General features: G+C 40.8%; 1 long non-coding RNA gene across 1 annotated transcript in view; it reads left to right on the top strand.

Moving 5' to 3' along the window:
* Positions 1–15,092, top strand: part of LOC120404228 — a 46,678-nt gene extending 31,586 nt beyond the window's left edge. Inside the window, exons 2-3 of the long non-coding RNA XR_005597873.1 lie at positions 9,880–9,937; positions 14,368–15,092. This is a non-coding gene — a long non-coding RNA (uncharacterized LOC120404228). The remainder of the gene's footprint in view (positions 1–9,879; positions 9,938–14,367) is intronic.
* Positions 15,093–23,688: the final 8,596 nt, after the last annotated feature.

The raw sequence follows: 23,688 nt of genomic DNA on the forward strand, positions 1-23,688 counted from the left end.
CATGTGATTATAAGACATTCTCAGCTTTCACTTAAAATTGGCAGTCTTGATGGTTGCTGAGAAAAAAAATAAAAACATGAACCTTGAAAGTTCAAAAAATACCCAGAATTTTAAGAATATGAAAACTGTCTTTCAGAGTAAAAATGTATCAAATTACCTGGTACTGTTGCCATTAAAGAGGAATTATTTAAATATCCTAGCACTGGCATAGGTCTGATACTCAATAAGGATAGTAAAATTATTAGTTATAATGAAGAAAAGGTAGAAGAGTTCAATAATATTTTTATTCTGTATTTGGAAAGAAACAGAATGATATATTCATATAATAAAGTGATAAGGAAATACTTTCTCTGTCTTCAGTATCTAAGGCCTGGTCTACACTAGGACTTTAATTGTGGATGCTTGCACCACTCTGTTGACGCTCTGGACAGCAGTCCGAGCTTGGATTCTCTGGCCAGCAATTCATTTTCCTGTCTGGGCGGTTTGAATCTGACGGCACCTGCAACGATGCAGAGCTCTCCAGCAGAGGAGTCCGGCAATCCCAGAATAGAAAGAGGTCCCCAGCATGGGGAAGTCCAGGATCTGATCGCTGTGTGGGGCGAGAAGGTTTCTAAAGCCATGAAAGACAAAGGATACAGCCAAAGTGAAGGACCTAAGACAAGGGTATCAAAAGTCAGCCCCCAGACATGCCGCTTCTACGAGGCACTGCATGCCATTCTAGGTGGGTCTGCCACCAGTGCCCCACCAGTGACGGGGACTCCGAGACGGAATAGTGTCGGGGGGAAGATGAGGAAGGGTCTTTAGAGGACGGCGCAGGCGACATGGAACCCACTCTGACAGCCAGGATCTCTTCATCACCCTCACAGAGATACCAGGACTCGGAATCAGGGAAGGATCAGGCGGTAGTGCAACACACGTATAAACATTTATTTTTATAACATTGTTATAGAAAAATAGAAACAGTATTTACAAAATTCTAAATATTAAACTATAATATATATTAAATTATATGAAGAGAAGGTCCACACAAATGGACTTTAAGAAATTCTAAATATTTACAAATTAAAACATTCTAAATATTAAACTATAATATATATTAAACTATATAAAGAGAAGGTCCACACAAATGGGGATAGAAAAATAGTCCTCTAGCGACATTTCTAGGTGTCATTCAGTTAGCCTCCGCATGAGGTTGAAGCAGACTCTTCCACGCCAGGACATCCGAATATAGAGTGGAACCATCGCCTCTACTAGCATTGCTGCATATGGTCCTGGTCTGTGCAGTGCGTCCCGTAACATGCGGTCTTTCTGGGCACGAGTGACCCGCCTCAGGGTGATCTCGGTCTGCAAATACTGCATCTAAGTAGGGCAATTAGTGTAGTGTTACTATTGTTAATGGTTTACAATTAGGTTGCATAACAATGAAGTCCACAGAGAACAAGCATGCATTGATCGGGGCTGCTAAAGGCTTATCCTTTCTGCTTTGCACATTGCCTTTAGCAGGAGAGCACAGCTAACCAGTAACTGATAAGCAGTATGTACTGTAAGGCTTACCAGGACTTTGTGCAAGAGGGATGCAGCTATCTTTAGTGCAATGGAAATCTCGGACTAGTTCTGAGATCTCCTGAGACTTCTCTTTGGTCTTGTTAACTGAAACTGACTAGACTGTGTTTACTGTTGGCAAACATGTATGTGTTCAAGGAAATCACCTACTTTTTCACATCACACAGCGAGGCTGAAAGACAAGGGACGACATGTTCCAGGAACTGATGGCCAGCTCCAGAGCGGAGGCGGCAGAGCAGAGACAGTCGAGGAGAGCCTGTGTCAGCAGCATCGCACACACCTGGAACGGGAGGATAGGTGGCGGCAGGAAGACCAGCAGGCGACTCAAACGCTGCTTGGTCTAATGAGGAGCAGATGTTCTGCAAGACCGCAGTCAGGAGGAGAGAGCCCCCTGCAGTGCATCTGCAACCGCCTCCACGCCCAGAGAAGTCCTGTCCCTCACCCAAAGTGACAAGACGGAGGAGAACTGTCCCTGCACCGCATGTTAGAGACAACTGTAAATTTGTACAAGGTCTTTGTTTACAGCATCAACCAGTCCCAACTCCAAGTTCTATCCCCCCACGGTGTATTACCTGATTAAAAGCGGGTTGGTGGTACTGACTGTTGCCGTCACGTTTCTGGTGTCAGTAGACTTTCTGTTGTTCTGTGGGGAATTGTAATGTCACTGCATAGCCCACAGTGCCATGCTACAGACTTGGCTGCAGGGTCAACTGCAGGGCACACACAGACTGCAGTCACTAGGCACCAGGGACAGTCTGTGTGGTGTATGCTGCCCGGTCTTTCCTTGATGTGTATGCTTGTGCAGGGTCCTGGTGCCTGACATCCCGAATGTAAAGGCAGGCTTCCCTTCACATGCATTTGGACCGTAGTCACGATCCTCCCGGTGCCACGAGCCCCAAAAGAGACCTCATCCAGGGGCAGATACTCACCCTTCCCCACCTCCCCCCCCTTCGCCCAAACCCACAGCCGTCATGGTAACCCCTATCCAAGGACAGCACCCTCGCCCCTTCCTGCAAACCCACCCATCAGTGCACACCTTAACCAGCACAGAATGCTTCCATGTTTCAACGAATAAACAGAAATGCAAAGTCAACGAAAGATTTATTATTAATTACTAAAACATGTCCTTAGTTTTAAAACGTCCTTGGGAAGTGGGGAAAACTTGATCAGGCTCTCTTAAAATCAAGTGGACAGTCACAGGTTACCCTGCTCTCCTGATGCATGCTGGGATATTCTCTCAGCACGGGTGTCTGGCTGATCGTAAACAGCAGCCAGGCGATTTGCCTCAACCTCCCTTGCTCTCACAGAGATTGTGGAGCACACAGCAAGCAGCAATAACTACGGGATATTCTTTTCGCTGATGTCCGCCGCCATCTCCCTTGAGACGTCCGAAGCACACTCCACCACCATTCTGCACTTGCTCAGCCGGTAGTTGAAGAGTTCCTTTTCAGTGTCCAAGGCGCCTGTATAGGGCTTCATGAGCCAGGGCATTAGCGGGTAGGCCGGTAGCGGGTAGGCCCCCGAGGATCACTGTAGGCATCTGCACATCCCCAACCGTTATTTTGTGGTCCGGGAAGAAAGTGCCTGCCTGGGCGTCTAAACAGACCAGAGTTCCTGAACACTGAACCTTGCCCGCCCACCCGGCGTTGATGTTGGTAAAACGTCCCCTATGGTCCACCACAGCTTGCAGCACCATTGAAAAGTAGCCCTTTCGGTTAATGTACTCGCTGGCCTGGTGGGCTGGTGCCAGGATAGGGATGTGAGTCCCATCTATAGCCCCACCGCAGTTTGGGAATTGATGGCCTGGACATTTCCGACAGTCACTACCTTTGAGAGCAGTTGCTCAACGATTGCGTGGGCTACTTGAATGACAGCAATCGCCAAAGTGGTTCGCTACTGACCGGTAGCTGTCTGGCGTGGCAAGTTTCAGAGGGGCTATGGGCCACCTTCTGCACAGTCAGGGCTGCTCGCATCCTTGTGTCCTGGCGCTTCAGGGCAGGGGACAGCAAGTCACACAGTTCAAGGAAAGTGCCCATCCTGAAGTTTCGCAGCCCACTTGTGTCATCCCAGACCTGCAGCACTATGCGGTCCCACCAGTCTGTGCTTGTTTGCCCAGAATCGCACCATGAACTTGACCCATTGCCACCATGATCTCCACTGCCCGGCGTACCTGCTTTGTGAGAGGTCTCTCACCGTGCTGTTCTCAGCATCTGACTGTGGAAGAGGTGGGCGATAATGTGCGAGGAGTTGACAACGGCCATAAGTGCAGCGATGATCGCAGCGGGCTCCATGCTCGCAGTGCTGTGGCGTCACGCTGTAACCGACCAGAGAAGGGCGCGAACAGATTTCAGGAAGACAGGGAGGGCGGGATTGACGGTTCAATGACATTTTCCCAGCATGCATTGAAATAAATGGGCAGCGGGAGTGGAACTGTGGGATAGGTTAAGTCAAGCTGGCCCCGTGAATGTGGACTAAGTTCGAATTTGTGTATTTAGTATGGATACACAAATTCGACTTATTAAGGTCGAATCCACAAATTCGACTTAAGTAGATTCGAAATAGTCCTGTAGTGTAGACAAGCCCTAAGAAGAATGTTAAATAGCAGCCATTAAAGTTAAATCTTTTTAAACCCACAGGACCAGATAACTTGCACTCAAGAGTTTTAAAAGACTTGGCCAATTAGCCCTCAGAACCATTAATGTTGATTTGTAACAAATCTTTGAATACTGGGGAAGTTTCAAAAGAATAGAAAAACAATCATGTGCAGTCAATATTTTAAAAGGGTAAATAGGATGACCTGGATAGCTGTAAGCCAGTTAGCCTGACATTGGTGCTGAGCAAAGTCATGGAAAGGCTCATATAGAATGCAATTAGTAAAGGATTAAAGGATGGCAATCAACTTGGTTTTACTGAAAACAGGTCTTGCCAAACAAACTTAATTTCATTTGGTTGAAAAATGTAACTGTGTTGATACAATCATAGAATCACAAAAATGAAGGGCTGGAAAGGCCTTCAAGAAGTCATCTAGTCCATCTCCCTGTACTGAGGCAGGATTAAGTATACTTAGACCATTCCTGACAGGTGCTCATGTAACCAGTTCTTAAAAACCTTCAGTGACAGGGATAATCTATCTTGATTTCTGCAAGGCAGACTTAGTCCTGTATAACATTCTGATTAAAAAAACAACAACATCACTACACAAAAATCAACTTAGCACATACTAAATACATTCAAAACTGGTTAACTGATAAGCCACAAGAAGTAATGCTAAATAGGGAATCGCCACCCACTAGTGATGTTTCTAGTCGGGTCTTGCAGTGATCTGTTTTTGTGCCAAAGCTAATCAATATCTTTATCAATGGTGTGGAAGAAAACAGGAAAATATAGACTCATTAATGGCAAAATTTGCGCATGTATAAAATTGGTGGAGTGATAAATAGTGATGGGAACAAGTCAGTTATACAGACCAACCTGGATTGCACGCTAAGATGGGCTCAAAATATGTATTTTAATACAGTCAATGCAAGGTCACATCTAGGAACAAAGGATGTAGGTCATACTTATAAAATGGGGGACCGTATCCTGGAAAGTAGCGACACCGAAAAGAACTTAGGGGCAATGGTAGATAAGCAAGAGAACACGAGCTCCCAGTGCAATGCTGTAACTAAGAAGATGAATGCCAAGCTTGGATGTATAAGGAGGGGAATATCAAGAAGGAACAGATTAGTGGAGTTACGTCATTATACAGCCTTGGTAGTGTTACCCCTGTATACAGCCTTATTGGAATACTGCATCCAGTTCTGGTTTTGCCATTTCAAAAAAGATGTTGACAAACTGGAAAGGGTACAGAGAAGCACTACAAGAATGATTTATGATCTGGAAAACATGCCTAATAGTAGGAGACTTAAGAATCTTAATCTATTTATTTTATCCAAGAGAAGTTTCTGAGGTGTCTTAATTGGGGTCTACATTGGAAAAGAAATTTCTGCTTGTTGACAGCTCTTTAATCTAGCAGAAAAATGCATAATGAGATCCAATGGCTGGAAGCTGAAGCTAGACAAATTCAGGCTAGAAATATGGCATACATTTTTAACAGTAAGGGTTATTAAGCATTGGAACAACTTACCAAGTGATGTAGTAGATTCTTCATCATTTGAAGTCTTTAAATCAAGACTGGCTATTTTTTCTAAAAGATATGCTGCTCTAGCTCAAGCAGAAGTTAATGGTTTGATGAAAACATTACTGCGTGAAGTTGTTTGGCCTTTATTACACAGAGGATCAGACTATATGATCATAATGGTCCCTTCTGCCCTTAAAGTCAATGAAACTATTATTACATCTTAGTTAAAAACTGAATTCTTCATTCACAGCTTAAACAGTTTCCCTTTTACTTTTTTTTTTTTAAACTAAAGGAGCATCCAGCAGTCAATTAATATAATCATACATGTTTTCCCTGGCTGGGAAAAATTAAAATAAAAAACCTATTCTTCTCTGATTGAGAACCAATTTTCATCTACCTCAAACAAACTATTTCAACAACACAATGAGCAACTTTAGCTCTTCATACTGAAAGGGTTAACAATAAGGCATTACACGGTTGTATTTCACTAGGTTGATCATTGGAATGCCAATAAGAGTGTAGTTTATTTATGCCCATTGATGCACTCAAAGTAATTTGTGAAGAGCAAAAATGTCAGGCTGTGTGATCAGAGTAATGACTGTACTTCTGTACTGTGCATATAAGTTTCTCCTAGTCCACTTGCTCATCTGTATCACTTCTGCTTACTTGCTAGGAATATTTTTCTAGTATCATATAGTTCATGGTTGTAAATTAACACTACAAACAATGAAATTTAAATAAATTACAGATTTTAGTTACATTTAGAACAGAAATCCTCAAGTGGGAATGAGATTTTTTTTTAAAGTGACCATGGCTGTTGGCATTTGGTTTTAGTCTAATAAAAGTAACTACTAACCATTAATTTGCCAAGTGCAGTTTACTTATGCCAGTAAATAAAAATCTCCAACTGGATTCTTCTTAGTTAACCTGATTTAAGTAATATTCCCTGAGAAAATATGCTAACAGCAGCAATGAAGTGAAATGTTAATAATGGCCTTGGGTGCAATAACAAAACACACTGTTAATCACAGTGATAGCTGGGTGGAAGGCATTATTGCTCCTGTAAACCTACTGAACTGCATTCACATTCATAACCTAATTATGAACAGTAAACATCTGGGTTTTTTCTAAATCTAAACCCTTTCATTCCAGTATTCCCACTTATCCAAATCTGACTTGTGTTTACTGTCTTAAATCACTTATTCTAGTAGTAATCAAGCTGTGGTCTGTGGACCTGCACATAATGCTGACTTCTCCTTGTTCCCGGCTGTTAAACTGCATCAAAAGAAGAACATGTTAACTACTACTTTTCCACATAAGCAATTGCCATAGCTACCACAGGGATGTTATGCAATTGTCTCATAGATCACCTCACCTCTCCTTCACAATCTCTCTTAAATTGTGGCCAAAAAAGGCCAAATACTCTGCTGGTGTAAATTACTGCAGCTCCATTGACCTTCAAGGAGCTGTGCCAATTTACACCAGCGGAGTTCAGTTTGTAGCGTTCATCTTTTCTGAAATACCAATCAATAGAGTTCAGATCCTATACTGACCTTTATCTTTACACTAATAGCTTTTCTTATCAGCAGCTAGATCATTACATCTTCCACACAGTTGATCTGTCACTTCGTTTTGAATAATCTTTTACTCTAACGTTCGGTGCTGACTATTAATAAATTAAGAAATAACAGCAAAATAATTACCCTTTCACCTAGGAAAACACAGGTGGGCACCACAGAATGTTCTTTCAGTGACACACTGTTTTGTCTTGTATAATTGATGCAAATGCGTAATAGGATACTGGTATGTTCTTTTCACAAGCTGTCACTTTCACACACACTACTTGTCTGTATTATTGCAAATGGTTTACTACTTCTTTTTTTAAGAAACGGTACTACTTTTAGTTCTTAGCCTTTTATTTATTGTAACAAAACAAAAACTGTAGAAATATAAAGCATTTTACTCATATATAAAAAGTTACTGGTAGACTATTTTTTGTGACCAGACAAACCAACTTTCCTACAAAAGCAAAAACACTTGTTTCACATTTTAAAATATTATTTGCACCATTTCAAACTTGCAACAAGACAATTATGTTTTAGCAGTAAAGTATAGAGATAACTAAAACTTTCAGTATTGTTTTTGCTGAACGTAGTGAAACGCTACATTTTGTGCAGTTAAGATTGCTCTTCCTACATGTTCAACTAACCCATAAAACATCTGAAATGAAGGACCAGAGGTCAACTTTCTCCAATATCTAGAATCAGAATTCATTGTCAGTAAATTAATTCAGCTTTGTCTGTTTCATGTTTTATGCATCTGCCAGCACAGTGGTGAACTGAGGTGTTGCAGGCGCCATTGTGATGGACTAAGGAAATGCTAAGGTCTGTTGCTTTACATCATCAATCTGAAACCTCAATGAAGCTTTCCCTGAAGGTTGACTCCAAGCACATTCCAGAAGAGCAGTGACTGGTGACCTGGGAGGGGGGGGCGGGCTCAAAAGTCCAAGTAGTGCATTGCAGTGCAGCAGCAGTTTAACTAGCTCTGCATCAAAACATGCTGCCTTTTTAAGAAACCCTGCTTGTTATCAATAAAAGACTATATACTTTCCATATACAGGAGTTTATTTTTAATATTCTGTATTCAGAGTTCACAAACGTTTTCCATTATTTGTTTGTCAGTATAATATGTTCACATAATTAACTAATGTGTTTTTCTTACTTAGAAGTTATTAGATTGATTTAATAAACTGGTTAGGCAACAACTTGTAATATCATTTGCCAACTTTCCTAGCATTGGGAACATTAGTAAAATATAGTGGCAAAGTGGTCCAGCATATAAAGCATTGGACTTGAGTCAAAACAACCTGGGTTTTATACACAGCCTTGCAAATGACCAGTTGTGTGCCCTCAGCAAATCACGTCTCATCTCTGTGCCTCAGGTTCTGCATGTGCAAAATGGAAACAATAGTACTTCCTTTGTAAAGCACTTTGAGATCTATGAATGAAAAGCCAAATATTGTCTTTAAATAAAGCAGTGAAGATGTTTTTATTAAAATAAGATTTATCTGAGTTCTATTTTATACTGCTGATGAGTGTAAAATATTCCAAATATTAATAATGAAAAACATCTTCTATTGGGGCGGGGAGGGGAAACTAGTCCTACCTAGCAAAAAATGGATTGATTGATTGATCTAATAACTTTAGACCTTCCATCTTTAATTACTATGATCCAGTTTTAGTATGGATTCACAATGGCTACTTAACACTTTAAACTATTTATAATTCAGCTAAAACATTTAACTAATGTATTTATATCAGAATTAATCATCATAACATTTAAGTAGTGTTTGACAAGGATTAATCTGGCTGAACTCCAGATGCTGACCATCCTGAGATTATAAAACAAGTTTATGTGTACAGGCAGAAAGCAGACTGCTAACACCAGTGTGGGTGATTTGATTTCTTATAGACCTATAGGAAAAACAGACAGACAAAAACCCATAACACTTTGCCTGTGAAGGAGGTAAAATTATGTTTCCAAGTGACTTCCTTTAGGTATGTCTTGTATTCTACCTGCTACAAATCATTATATCAGTCTCACTAGTGAAACATATGCCATTCACAATTAGAACCAATCCAGAAGCCACAGATATATGTAATTATAACTCCTTCTGCTTGTTAAATTTATTTTTTAGCCAGACCAAGAACTCTGCACAGACAAATGAAATATTTGAGAAATGCTCAAAAGAAATGTTGAAGCACATAATTTTCCTCTTACAAAATAAAAACAAACATCTCTTTAATTTCAAAACACTGAACAATTTTTTCTAGAGCATAAAGTTTAAGTGTCAGATCCATAGGTGCTATAAAATGGTATCGCTCCACTGAAATCAATAAAACTATGCCAATTTATACCAGCTGAGGATCTGGCCCTGAAATTATTGATTGATAAAATTGTTTGAAGAATAAATACATTCAATCTTTTGCTAATGAGACATGACAAGATGGCCTGAGTACTTTGCCATCTCTAACTTCTATGAAACTGTGATTACATTTTAGAAAGAAAATAATCTCTCTTTTGGTGCTACTTTAAAAAAATATTAATATAAAATCAAATTCATTAGCCCTTTACAATCCTTAAACAAGGCAAAGGCATTTTTCAGTAATGGTGGTTTTCTTTTCCATTTATTCCAGCCTCACGACAATAACCTTTAATACGAGGTGAAGGAGGAGCAAATACGGGACCCTTGGGGTAAGTGGCTGTCTGTAGTGTGTGTTTGTCTTTGGGGGTTACTTGCTGTGTGCTGAGCTTGTGTCTGTTTGTCTGTTTGTTTGAAGGGCCATGTGCTGTGGCCAGAAGTTGGAAGCTGTGAGCTTCTAAACAAGGAGGAGGGGCTATCAGGAAGGCCAGGGCTTTATAAAGCAGTGAGCAAGCCACCAGGGAGCTTTGCAAACAGGGGCCGCTAACAGGGAGTTTCGAGAGGGAGTTCTGGAAGGGGAGTGGAAAGGGGGAGAGATACACTTGCCATTCTTTAAAACCTTTACACTAAACTATAATAAAATCATCTTGATTTAAATAAAAACCCTATAATTAACCTAGATAGTTGTAGGAGAGAATGCAGGCAGAAGCCCAGCAGCAGATTGGGGGCTATCCAGTTTATTGTGCTGAGTGCAAGATGTATGATTACCTGCCCTGTGAGCGGGTGGCATATGTGTGCATTCAGTGCAAGGAGCTCCTGGCCCTCAGAGACTGCGTACGGGCTTTGGAGGCCAGGGTGGCGGAACTGGAGGAGCTCAGGGAGGCTTTCTGGGACACTGTAGATTTGTCCCACCTCCAGTCAGGCAGCCCCTGCACTGTTGAGGAGGATGAAGGCCCAGCGAAGTAGAGCAGTCAACGGGAGCAGAGGGAAACCTTCCCATAGTTGGGACGCTCCTTCCAGATGATGTTGGGGTATCGTCTCGCACTGAGGTTACCTCTCCGGTGGAGGGAACTCCAGTCATTAGGAAAAGGCAGGTGTTAGTAATGTGAGATTCGATCATTAGAAACATGGATAGCTGGGTTTGTGATGACCGGGAGAACCATATGGTGACTTGCCTGCCTGGTGCAAAGGTTGCAGATCTCTCGAGGCATCTGGATAGACTTATGTGTAGTGCTGGGGAGGAGCTGGTGGTTGTGGTACATGTAGGTACCAATGACATAGGAAAGGATAGGAGGGATGTCCTGGAGGCCAAATTTAGGCTGCTAGGAAAGAGACTGAAATCCAGGACCTCTATGATAGCATTCTCAGAAATGGCTTCACAGGGCCAGGTAGGCAGGCAGAGCTTCAGAGTCTCAATGCATGGATGAGATGATGGTGTAGAGAGGAGGGGTTTAGATTTATTAGGAGCTGGGGAAACTTTTGGGATAGGGGGAGCCTATACAGGAAGGTAAATCCAGACTGCTGGCACTTAACATTAAAAAGGTTGCAGAGCAGTTTTTAAACTAAGAGATGGGGGAAAGCCGATTGCTGCAGCGGAGCACATTGATCGGACAGAGACTTCTCTTAGAGGAGAGTCTATTGATAGAGATTCTCTAGGTTCTACTCAGGAGGAGAGGATGGAAGAGGTTCAAGTATGGGCCAGATCAGATGAGAAACATTCACATAAAAAAGAATCTGACACATTAGAAAAGGGCAGACAAATAAACAGTGACAAGTTTTTAAAGTGCTTGTACACAAATGCTAGAAGTCTAAATAATAAGATGGGTGAACTAGAGTGCCTCGTGTTAAAGAAGGATATTGATATCATAGGCGTCACAGAAACCTGGTGGAGTGAGGACAATCAATCGGACACAACCATTCCGGGGTACAAAATATATTGGAAGGACAGAACAGGATGTGCGGGGGAGTGGCATTATATGTGAAAGAAAATGTAGAATCCAATGAAGTAAAAATCTTAAACAAATCCACATTTCATAGAATCTCTATGGACAGTAATTCCATGCTCTAATAAGAATATAACAGTAGAGATCTATTATCGACCACCTGACCAGGACAGTGATAGTGACGATGAAATGCTAAGGGAGATTAGAGAGGCTATCAAAATAAAGAACTCAATAATAGTGGGGGATTTCAAATATCCCCATATTGACTGGGTATGTGTCACCTCGGGACGAAATGCAGAGACAAAATTTCTCGATACTTTAAATGACTGCTTCTTGGAGCAGCTGGTACAGGAACTCACAAGGGAATAGGCAATTCTTGATTTAGTCCAGAGTGCAGGATCTGGTCCAACAGGTAACTATAACAGGACCGCTTGGAAATAGTGACCATAATATAACAACATTTAACATTCCTGTCTCCCATCGGCATAGAGCAGGGATTGGCAACTCCTCAACAGCCCAACACTGTAGCATTTAATTTCAGAAAGGGGAACTATGCAAAAATGAGGAGGTTAATTAAACAGAAATTAAAAGGAACAGTGACTAGAGTGAAATCCCTGAAAGCTGCATGGACGCTTTTCAAAGACACCAGAATAAGAGGCCCAACTTAAATGTATACCCCAAATTAAAAAACACAGTAAAAGAACTAAAAAAGAGCCACCGTGGCTTAACAACAATGTAAAAGAAGCAGTGAGAGATAAAAAGGCATCTTTTAAAAAGTGGAAGTCAAATCCTAGTGAGGTAAATAGAAAGGAGCATAAACACTGGCAAATTAAGTGTAAAAATGTAATAAGAAAAGCCAAAAAGGAGTTTGAAGCACAGCTAGCCAAAAACTCAAAAGGTAATAACAAAATGTTTTTTAAGTACATCAGAAGCAGGAAGCCTGCAAAACAACCAATGGGGTCTCTGGATGATCGAGATACAAAAGGAGCGCTTAAAGACGATAAAGTAATTGCAGAGAAACTAAATGAATTCTTTGCTTCAGTCTTCACGGCTGAGGATGTTAGGGAGATTCCCAAACCTGAGCCATCCTTTGTAGGTGACAAATCTCAGGAATTGTCACAGATTGAAGTGTCATTAGAGCAGGTTTTGGAATTAAATGATAAACTTAACAGTAACAAGTCACTGGGACCAAATCGCATTCACCCAAGAGTTCTGAAAAAACTCATATGTGAAATTGCAAAACTATTAAGTATGGTTTGTAACCTGTCCTTCAAATCGGCTTCTGTACCGAATGACTGGAAGATAGCTAATGTAACGCCAACATTTTAAAAGGGCTCTAGAGGTGATCCCGGCAATTACAGACCGGGAAGTCGAACATCAGTACTGGGCAAATTATCTGAAACAATTATAAAATAAAATTCTCAGACACATAGAAGAACATAAATTGTTGGGCAAAAGTCAACATGGTTTCTGTAAAGGGAAATCATGTCTTACTAATCTATTAGAGTTCTTTGAAGGGGTCAACAAACATGTGGACAAGGGGGATCCAGTGGACATAATGTACTTAGATTTCAAGGTCCCTCACCAAAGGCTCTTACCTAAATTAAGTTATAATGGGATAAGAGGGAAGATCTTTTCATGGATTGAGAACTGGTTAAAAGACAGAGAACAACGGATAGGAATAAATGTTAGATTTTCAGAATGGAGAGGGGTAACTAGTGGTGTTCCCAATGGTCAGTCCTAGGACCAATCCTATTTAAATTATTCATAAATGATCTGGAGAAAGGGGTAAACAGTGAGGTGGCAAAGTTTGCAGATGATACTAAACTGCTCAAAATAGTTAAATCCAAAGCAGACTGTGAAGAACTTCAAAAAGATCTCACAAAACTAAGTGATTGGGCAACAAAATGGCAAATGAAATTTAATGTGGATAAACGTAAAGTCATGCATGTTGGAAAAAATAACCCCAACTATACATACAATATGATGGGGGCTAATTTAGCTACAACTAATCTGGAAAGAGATCTTGGAGTCATCGTAGATAGTTCTCTGAAGACGTCCACGCAGTGTGCAGCGGCAGTCAAAAAAGCAAACAGGACGTTAGAAATCATTAAAAAAGGGATAGAGAATAAGATGGAGAATATGTTATTGCCCTTGTATAAATCCATGGTACGCCCACATCTTGAATACTGCATACAGATGTGGTCTCCTCATCTCAAAAAAGATATACTGGCACTAGAAAAAGTTCAGAGAAGGGCAACTAAAATGATTAGGGGTTTGGAACGGGTCCCATATGAGGAAAGCTTAAAGAGGCTAGGAATTTTCAGCTTGGAAAAGAGGAGACTAATGGGGGGGGATATGACAGAGGTATATAAAATCATGAGTGGTGTGGAGAAAGTGAATAAGGAAAAGTTATTTACTTGTTCCCATAATTAAGAACTAGGGGCCACCAAATGAAATTAATGGGCAGCAGGTTTAAAACAAATAAAAGGAAGTTCTTCTTCAGACAGCGCACAGTCAGCCTGTAGAACTCCTTGCCTGAGGAGGTTGTGAAGGCTAGGACTATAATAGGGTTTAAAAGTGAACAAGACAAATTCATGGAGGTTAAATCCATTAATGTCTATTAGCCAGGATAGCTGTTTGTCAGAGGGTGGAGTTGGATGGCAGGAGAGAGATCTTTTGATCATTACCCATTAGGTTCACTCCCTCTGGGGCACCTGGCATTGGCTACTGTAGGCAGACAGGATACTGGGCTGGATGGGCCTTTGACCCAGTATGGCCATTCTTATGTTCTTATGCTGGTTTTTAATACTGACTAGGAAGGAAGAGTGCTACCTTCAGCCTTACAAACACCGCATCCAGCAGCATCTAGGTGCACCTTGGAGATTGCCTATCCAACTATTGACCGGACCCAACCCAATTTAGCTTGTCAGATCTCAGAGGACAACAATACAGATGAATGGGTAGAGGTCAAATGTATGCATGTAGGCAGAATGGGATGGTATGTGGAGTATGTGAAGATGGAAACGAAGATCTTCCAAAGCTAAGGCCATATCAAGTTCTCCCAGAGAAAAGAACGTCAGGAGCAGATGTGCAGGAAACTAGACAACTTTGTCTACCTGCAGAGCAGGCCATCCAGTCCCCTAGACGTATGCTACTCCATACCCCACCTCCTTCTGTAGCCTTGCTGCTAGCGTTTCAATGCCTTTGCCTAGCTCCTACCTTCACTTCAAGGAAGTCTGACAGCATCAAACAGGAAACCATTGAAATTAATGATGACAGGATCACCGTTAATTCTTGCAGTACTACCCTACAGAAAGATTCTGCAAAATGATGCCACAGATAACTTCTTACTTCGTTACTCCATTTAAGCCCATTGGTTATCTTCAAAAGTGTAAGAGAAAAATATACATTTGGTGGAAGTCTGATAACCTAGTATCACTGGCAACAATAAGGTATCTCTGTACTGTGCTTGTGAAATATACTAAGGATATTCTGAGTCTAACAGGAAACAAGCATCTCAGAAATAAAGTTTTGCTTTCTGCTACAACAAATCAACACAAGTCATTTATCTACAGCCCCCAAGGTAAACTGCTAACAATTTGGGTAACCAAACTGGGTTTTCCAGTTTATCTAGTCTATAAGCAGAGTTTCATCATTTAAAATTCCCTTCTTCCTTCAGCCTCATAGCAGTTTGCCAAACCATGCATTAGACATGAATGTCACCTGCAGGAATATTGCCTTGACAGTGTCCTATAAAACACAGCAGTTCCCTCAGCATGGGATTCTCAGTTTCACTAGGCACTTCAAAGCTGTCTCAAGATTCTTCTATAGGAAGGTCATTTTTAATAAAAACTGGCCCTATTGGTTTGGCCTGGATAAGGAGGGCCCATTAGGGAAGATCAGGATTGAGTGACCACCAGGTATTAAAATCTGTTTTACCTCCTTGCTGCAAGTACTCTCCTTAAATTGCTCTACCTTCTTTCCATTAGGAAGGCTCCAAAATCACTACTTATTACTTGAATTCCAACATTTCTATTTTACTTAATATAATCCTTGTTCTTACTATTTACAATATTATTTGAAAATATTAGTTCTTGTTCACACACACATACTTCCCCCACCTTTGGCCAAATCCTAAATTCTATTATCTATGGGAATTTGCTGAACAGAGAATTCAAGATTTGACTCTTTTTTCTTCATATACTTTAAAAAACCAGGTAGGCAATATAAATAAAAAAATAGGGAGACTGGTATGTAAACAGTGCTCATACAGGTCAAAAGATGATCATGTTACATGTCCAAATTTTCTATCCGGTTCTTAATTCCTATAAGGAATATATAGAACACAAATCTTTTTGTGATGGAAAACCTCTGAAGTCACTCAGATTCACAAGAAATTCACTGCAGATTTGATGAAAGGTTCACAAACCTTTAGGCAAACCCAGGCTAAAGTTTCTGATTTGTAATGAAATACAAATCCAAATTCACACCACTCTACTCTCACAGATCTTAATCCTGACTTGCAAAACCCTAGTTCGTTCCTGGCCTGGTTCTGCCTTGAGCAGAGACAACTAAACATATGGACCTGTGCCAAGCTATGAGGCAATGTTCTTATTTGAATGGATGTCTAACTGAGGATTGTTAAAAACAACAAGGAGTCCAGTGGCACCTTAAAGACTAACAGATTTATTTGGGCATAAGCTTTCGTGTGTATGGTTAGACAGTCACTTTACATGTGATCCCATCTAGATTTTCACTAAGGTCTCAAGAGATGAAGAGCTCTTGCATTAAACAACTGTCTCTTTGCAAACTAAAGTAGATTTTTACTTTCCTTAAAATCCCAAATCAAAGGAACTCCAGGCTGACAAAAAAAGAAATCAGCATTGTTGTAAAAATTGTGTTACACAGTATGAATCAAAATATTATCTACGCTAAGGAACAGGTCAGCCTAAGGCATGATTTATGTGTACTTCCGATCCCACACAGGAAATAAAACTAAAAATTATAGAGGAGGTCACACAGTAGGCAAAAGTCAACTTAAGGTTAGAATTAAAACTTTAAAAGTGGAGGGAGGGGGGAACAATCCATATTTAAGTACATTCCACCACAATTCAAACTAAACTAAACTGTGATTTCAGTAAATCCTGATATATGTATATAAAACAATTGAAATCTGACTATACAAAATACTGAATATGCTAAATCATTTTGTTAATTTTAGCCATATGGAATCCTACCACTTAGATGACTATACCACCCAGTCCATTCCCCTGCCAGGCTAATGCTAATTTTTCAAATACTGTAAAATATACTATCCATACTCTCACTAATAAGCAAGAAGTTGCTTTCTACTACAACTGTAACTTGTAAAGACACATACAAAATACTACACGAAGGAGTAATACACTAAGGAGGGTTCATGCATTTTTATTAACAAAAATATTAGTATCTACTAGGGTGTCAAGCGATTAAAAAAAATAGTTGCGATTAATTGTGCGATTCAAGAATTAATTGCCGTTAATCACACGATTAATCGCACTGTTAAACAATAACAGAATATCATTTATTTAAATATTTGTAGATGTTTTCTACATTTTCATATATATTACAAGGCAGAATACAAAGTGTACAGTGCTCACTTTATATTTATTTTTATTACAAATATTTGCACTGTAAAAAACAAAAGCAATAGTATATTTCAATTCACCTAATACAAGTACCACAGTACAATCTCTTTATAATGAAAGTTGAACTTACAAATGTAGAATTATGTACAAAAAAAACCTGTATTCAAAAATAAAACAATGTGAAACTTTAGAACCTATAAGTCCACTCAGTCCTACTTCAGTCAATCGCTCAGACAAACAAGTTTGGTTACAATTTGCAGGAGATAATGCTGCCCATGTCTTGTTTACAACATCACCTGAAAGTGAGAACAGGCATTCACATAGCACTGTTGTAGCCAGCATCACAAGATATTTACGTGCCAGATGCACTAAAATTCATATGTCCCTTCATGCTTCAACTACCATTCCAGAATATATGCATCCATGCTAATGATGGATTCTGCTCAATAATGAACCAAAGCAGAGCAGAGCGACACATGTTCATTTTCATTATCTCAGTCAGATGCCACCAGCAGAAGGTTAATTTTCTTTTTTGGTGGTTCGCATTCTGTAGTTTCTGCATCGGTGTGTTGCTTTTTTAAGACATCTGAAAGCATTCTCCACACCTTGTCCCGCTCAGATTTTGTAAGGCACTTCAGATTCTTAAACCTTGGGTCAAGTGCTGTATCTATCATTAGAAATCTCACATTGGTACTGTGACATTTTATACTGTGGGGAGCATAGTGTAACCCCATATTCCTCATTTTCATATAATTGTCATCTTACATATAAAGCATGCCTTTTAAGGTATCAGGGGAAAGGTTATGATCTGCTGAAAGTCATTTCTCTATTCATATATATGTATCATTAATGCATATGAAGGTATGAGAATTGTGTTGTATGGTGGTCACTAAAACATGGCATAAATTGGGGAATCAGCCAGATATTAGCTCTCCAGAGGCAACAGCAAGGAAAGTAACCAACACCCGGGTGGGATGTCAAACAACTCAGCAACAGCCATTGTCCAGCAAGAGAGCTATAATGCAATGACTTACCTGCATGAGGCTACACCAGAAGAATTGCTCAACCTTGTTTGGAGAGACTCAGCAATGCCCCCCAGACATGCCTGGACTTGTGCTCCCCAAGCACATGGACTGAGGGTATAAAACAGACAGAGTGGACACATACTGGGCCCTTCTCCTGCCCCCCACCTTGCTGCAAGCAACTAAGACACTGAGAAGAAGACAAGATTCCAACAGAGGAAATTGGCCCAGGTTTAAGGAACAAACCTGTATATTAAGGACTGCAATATCCAGTGGGGTGAGAAAAACTGCTTAATCTAGATGTTGCCCAGTCTAATAGGGTTGAGAGTTTAGACTGCATGCTTATATTTTATTTTATTTTGGCAACCAGTCTGACTTTTTGCTGATCACTTTCTATCACTTAAAATCTATATTCGTAGTTAATAAATTTGTTTGTTTATTCTACCTGAAGCAGTGCGTTTGGTTTGAAGTGTGTCAGAGACTCCCCTGGAGATAACAAGCCTGGTACATATCAATTTATTTGTTAAATTGATGAACTCAAATAAGCTTACAGTGTCTAGCAAGAATAACTGTACACTGAAAGATGGCGGTTCCTAGGGTTGTGTCTGGGACCAGAGATACTGGCTAGTGTCATTGGGTTGCACAATCCAAGGAGCAGCTTACATGTCAGAGGCTGTGCGTGAACAGCCCAGGAGTGGGGGCGGGTTCTCAAAGCAGAGCAGGGTAAGGGTGGCTCCCAGAGTCAAGGATTGGAGTGATCTAGCAGATCACCTGTCCGGATAACACCAGAGGGGAACGTCACAGGTACCATCTTTGTGTTTTGTCAAATCTGCTGTGAAAGTGTTCTTAAAATGAACATGTGCTGGGACATCATCTGAGAGTGTTATAATATTAAATATATGGTAGAATGTGGGTAAAACAGAACAGGAGACATACAATTCTCCCCCAATGAGTTCAGTCACAAATTTAATTAACACATTGTTTTTTTAATGAGCATCATCAGCATGGAAGCATGTCCTCTGGAATGGTGGCCGAAGCATGAAGGGGCATATGAATGTTTAGCATATCTGGCATATAAATACCTTGCAAAGCCGGCTACAAAAGTGCCATGTGAATGCCTGTTCTTACTTTCAGGTGACACTGTAAATAAGAAGCAGGCAGCAGTATCTCCCATAAATGTAAACAAACTTGTTTGTCTTAGCAATCGGCTGAACAAGAAATAGGACTGAGTGGACTTGTAGGCTCTAAAGTTTTACATTGTTTTGTTTTTGTAGTGCAGTTATGTAACAAAAAAATCTATATTTGTAAATTACACTTTCACGATAAAGAGATTGAACTACAGCACTTGTATGAAGTGAATTGAAAAATACTATTTCTTTTGTTTATCATTTTTACAGTGCAAATATTTGTAATATAAAGTGAACACTGTACATTTTGTATTCTGCGTTGTAATAGAAATCAATATATTTGAAAATGTAGAAAGATATCCAAAAATATTTAATAAATTTCAATTGGTATTCTGTTACCAGTAAAAAAATTAATTATGATTAATCGTAATCGCAGTTAATTTGTTGAGTTAATCACGTAAAGTTAACTGCAATTAATCAACAGTCCTAGTATCTACAATAAATTAATTGTATTTGGCCAAATATGAGGCACATGAAATAACAGTCTAAGAACTGGAGATGCTTTATTAGGAAGCTTGTTTGTAATAATTAGGTTTTATACTGGTTTTCTTTGGGAAAAACATCTGACATGATTATGATTATTATCCTTTTCATTCATCAACTTATTATTAATAAACTAGGTTCTACACTCTGTAGTTCCTCTCCTTTTAGTATAAGATTTTAAATCAAAATACATGTCCTCAGGGGGAAAAAATCCCATACTATATTTTATTTAAACAGTTCAAGAATCATTCATGGCTCTTAATCAGATTAGTTGTGATTTATAAGTACCATCTGAGTTCAGTACAGTAGGTTTTGTCCTAGAATCCAGGCTGTTTTCTATTTCTTTCGTTCTTATTTCTATTTCTTTACAAATGAACACAAGAGGGCACAGCTCTCTGCAATCCTGAACTAAGCTGATGGCATTGCATTCCATGAATGTACATTTCTAAAATTTAAGATTATTACTCCACCTGCCAAAGGTCCAACTGCACGATGCAACGATGCCAAAGAGAGAGAGAAAAAAAAGGTAGATCAGGAATCTTAAAATAAATTGCTTTTAATAGCATCAGGATCATGAGTCAGTAATTCTGATGCACTCTATATAATTTAAAATATCAAAATGTGAAATAACATAGGGGTTCTGTGTGACAGAAGTAAATTTGAGTCTAAGAGGCGGGAAAGATGAGCAGTATGTGAACCTACCAGCAAAAAACACTTTGCCCCTTGAAATCAGACAGCAATATGGAATTATTAATTTCAAAAGAGATCGGCTATAATACTATATTAAAAAGGAAGGACAAAGTGTGAAGGGGAAAATGATCTTGCAGCTAAGGCAAAAATAAGGAGACCCAGATCCATTATATTTTCCTTTTCCTGTTTTCCAGACCACTTTCTATTATTTCAGTTACTTTAAAAAAAATTGATTGGGACTGAATTTGTTTTTAGTACAAAGATTATCAAACTTTTGATTTTTTTTAATCTAGTCATTTCTGTGCTATCCAATAGTGACTAAAATGCTCCATCTGGATGTGCTTTTTTATGCTCTTGGGTAACTCAACAGTGGATTTTAAAACTTCAGTCTTGCCATGTATGTAGTCTTCAGTGATGAATGTGGATCTTACTGAGTAATCAGAAGCAATCAAAACTGTATACTGAATCTGTGGAATACATTCATTTTCCTTAAAAGAAGCTAGCAAGCATTGAGGCCAAATCAAGAACTTCTGTGCTGTGCCACACAGGATGTTAATGTGAAGCCAAACGTCACAATGTACTGTACTGTGCTGTACATGGCTTACTCAACCCCCTATATTGCACTGGCTCCACTCTCGGATGGATCTCTATGGCTGTCAAGGAAGGAGCAGGATTTGGCTTTGAGAACAATCATCTATCATCTATCTATCTATCTACACACACACACACACACACACACACACACACACACACACACACACACACACACACACACACACACACACACACACTGAGTTGGTATGACTTACACTGACTTCTGGATCCCTCTGTGCATAGGCTATTACAACTCAGTGAGTTAGACTCACACCCATTAGCTACAATGGTATCACTTACATCACTTACACATCATCTATTTCCGAGGAACTGAGTGTAAGGGTGCATCCACGCTATGAAGAAAGGCGTTTTCTTACCACGTGATAGATACCCTGTGGTAACTAACACAGGGTAAAATCCTAGCGAAGACAAGACAGTTTGTACTTTTCACACATTCGCAGGTTGAGGTAAACAAAGAATTGCCTTTTCTTCGCTAGGATTTTACCACTCGTTAGTTGCTACATTATAAGAATACGCATTTTTTCCCAGTGAAGACAAAGCTTAAGGGAGTCTACATTGGTGTAATTTAAATAGTGAAGGCCTGGATGAGAGGCTTGAGTCCAGGAAACGTGTAAGCTAATATAGGGGGTGGCACTAATTCCAAACTATAAATTCTCCGCTTTAGAAAGGAGCCTTTAGTGAACTAATCTAGGTATTTGGGGATAATAATATTTCAAATACTGTTTTTTGTAGGAAGCAGAAATTGAATATTTTTATAGGCTCATGGAGAACAAAAAGCTAAACAATTGGCTAAACCAGGAAATTCCAGCAATAATTCTAGTCTCAATATTATTATTCATTCACATTGAAAGGTCATTAGGATCAAATCCTTCCTCAGGACCACAAACGGGTAATCAGTGTGAGTGTTTGTTGCATATGGAGCATAGGAGTTGGGGAAGCCAGATGCACAAGGGCTCTCTACAAAGCAAATGATCACACGCAATTTGCTGCAGGGGCCCCGCGAGGCCTGGCTCAGCGGTGGTCCAGGTCTTCAGTGGAGGGGGGCCCTTCAGTGCTGCCGAAGACGCGGAGCAACTGAAGGGCCCCCCGCCGCCAAAATGCCCTGCGAGCCCTGGCCCGGCGGCGGTCTGAGTCTTCGGCAGCATTTCGGTGGTGGGGGCCCTTCAGTCGCTCCAGGTCTTCGACGGCATCTCGGCAGCAGGGGAGCCCTTCAGTCGCTCTGGGTCTTCGGTGGCATTTCAGCAGCGGGGGGCCCTTCAGTGCTGCAGAAGACGCGGAGTGACTGAAAGGCCCTCCACCACCGAAATGCCACCGAAGACCTAGACCGCCGCCGGGTGAGTACAAGCGCCGCAGCTCCCCTGCTTTGCCCTGGCCCCCGGAATCCTCTGGGCAGCCCTGGCTTGGGGAGAGGAAAGAGTAGGTACAGCACCAGATGATCTGCTGTGAAATGGATCCACAAGGCATTGCTAGCCATGGAGTAGAATCACAGGAGTAGTAGAGGCTACTTCTCAGGCCTGGTCTACACTAGGACTTTAATTCAAATTTAGCAGCGTTAATTTGAATTAACTGCGCACCCGTCCACACCAGGAAGCCATTTAATTCGACATAGAGGGCTCTTTAGTTCGAATTCTGTACTCCTCCCCGACGAGGGGAGTAGCGCTAAATTAGACATGGCTATGTCGAATTAGGCTAGGTGTGGATGCAAATCGAACTTAGTAGCGCCGGGAGCTATCCCACACTGCACCACTCTGTTGACGCTCTGGACAGCAGTCCGAGCTTGGATGCTCTGACCAGCCACACAGGAAAAGTCCCGGGAAAATTTGAATTCCTTTTCCTGTCTGGACAGTTTGAATCTCATTTTGTGGTTGGACATCGGGGCGAGCTCAGCAGCACCGGCAGCAATGCAGAGCTCTCCAGCAGAGGAGTTCATGTAATCTCTGAATAGAAAGAGGGACCCAGCATAGACTGACCGGGAAGTCTTGGATCTGATCGGTGTGTGGGGCGAGGAGTCTGTGCTTTCGGAGCTGCGCTCCAACAAACGGAATGCAAAGACCTACGGGAAGGTCTCCAAAGCCATGAGAGACAGAGGATACAGGCGGGATGCAACTCAGCGCCGCGTGAAAATCAAGGACCCCAGACAAGGCTACCAAAAAATCAAAGCGGCAAATGGACGCTATGGAGCCTGCCACCACTGCCCCACCAGTGACCGTGGACTCTGACGATGGGACAGTGTCGACGGTCAGTTCCTCGGCGATGTTCGCGGACGGGGAAGATGAGGAAGGGTTTGTGGAGGACGAGGCAGGCGACAGCGCTTACAACGCTGGTTTCCCCGACAGCCAGGATCTCTTCAGCACCCTCACGGAGATCCCCCAACAACCCTCCCCGGCCATTAACCTGGACCCTGAATCAGGGGAAGGAGCAGTTGGTAAGTGCTTTAAACATGTAAACTTTTATTATTAATGGAACAGGAATCTGAACTATGTGTAAAGGAGGTCTCTATATATATGGGGATA

Source organism: Mauremys reevesii, linkage group 4 (assembly GCF_016161935.1).
Source record: "Mauremys reevesii isolate NIE-2019 linkage group 4, ASM1616193v1, whole genome shotgun sequence".
Taxonomy (NCBI): Eukaryota; Metazoa; Chordata; order Testudines; family Geoemydidae; genus Mauremys; species Mauremys reevesii.